The following is a 1,596-nucleotide window of genomic DNA, read 5'->3' as shown; positions in this document are numbered from 1 at the left end:
TATGAATATATGCATTAGACTTTAGTTTTGGTGCAATCACATGAATTCCATTTTGTGGAGTAAGAGGTGACTGGGGTATAGGGCATAACCCATAGCCATCCATGTTCATCTTTGTTTTGAATATAATTGGCTAGAAGATACACATATATCTATGTAACTTCCTCTAGCATCCTCCAGTACGGAGGCTGCATTAAGACTGCATGAAGGAGAGGGAGAGAAGGGAGAAACAGAGCAGTTGGACAATAGGACAGGTATAGGGAATAAGGGAGAAGCCAGTAAGGCAGGAAAGACCCTCCGTGACAAAGGGGCAGGGAACAGAACTCAAACATTTAATGGCAGGTAACCCAGGTTAGACTGGTAAACTGAATGGTGAATATAAAGGGAGAATGGTGAAATGAATTTTCTGAAATTAATTGCTGTGTTTATAGTTTTTAGCCATGCATCGGAATCACCTCAGGACTCCACTCCCAATCAATTATATATCTGGGGGAGGACCAAGGCGTTGGTATTTTTCAGAAGCTCCACTGGTGATTCTGACAGCACAGCTAGGATTAAGAAACTGATCAATGGGAACGGCATGCCTGTTAGCAGAGGAGCTTCCCTGGGAAATGTCACTCACAGAACATCAATCTTCCTTCCCCACTCCTGAGATCCCTCATTCTCTGGCACCGGGAACAGTTGCAATTAGTAAACCCTGGTTCCCTGCTGTCTCACAAATCGCAAGAGTCCAACGTGTGGATATAAACTTTTGTTCATGGGAGGATCTTTCTCTCAGGGGAAAAGCAACTGGGAAAAGCAGGACACACTGTACAGTGACTGCAGTTTCATCCAATGCCACCACTCATGCAGGCACAAATAATGAACATGGATGGGGGATTCTGGAGCTGCTGAATTGTAAGGCTCATAAATGTTTAAACTTTTTCCATTAATAATATTTCTGCTTTCTGTGTATGTGTATGTAGAAGTTCTGTCTTTATAATTCTCACCACTTTGCATCATACTTTCCAGGAGGAAGGAAGAACACAGAAATTAAAATTCTCACAAAGGCTGCCATTAAGCTAGAGGAAGACCACATCACTGTGTGTCCACAAAGATACAGAGCCAGGCCGGGTTCAGCCATGCTGGTCATCTGCTCTATACAATACAATTATTTAGACATGGTGGGTAGAGAACAACTACAGAAAAAAAAAAAAAAACTGCCAGAAACTAGAATGTCATTTTTACACACTCATTTGTAGAATTCCTCCCGGTTTTTACTCAAGGGAACTTTAAAATGATTTTCATTTGGGGAAAGAACTGTTTTGAGTTTACCCTATAAGATGGCCACTAAAACTCACCCACTTTCATGATTACCCAGCCATCCTCAGATCATCTTCATGATTTTCCTGGAAATAATGGAAGAGGCCCTGGGGATGATTTTATTGGTAGAGTGGGAATGTATTAAAATTCTCTACTTCCTTGTTACATGGTCTTTCCTCCACCCTACAAGGTGTGTGCTTGTAACTCAAATTTCCATTTGAGTAATTAGCAATTATTATTTAAAACTAACCTGAAAATAAAAATTGTATTCAATTCATTCATAGGGAGCATCTACCT

The sequence above is a fragment of the Gorilla gorilla genome, chromosome 11 (assembly GCF_029281585.2).
Source record: "Gorilla gorilla gorilla isolate KB3781 chromosome 11, NHGRI_mGorGor1-v2.1_pri, whole genome shotgun sequence".
NCBI classification, from domain to species: Eukaryota; Metazoa; Chordata; class Mammalia; order Primates; family Hominidae; genus Gorilla; species Gorilla gorilla.
This window is presented reverse-complemented; position numbering follows the sequence as displayed.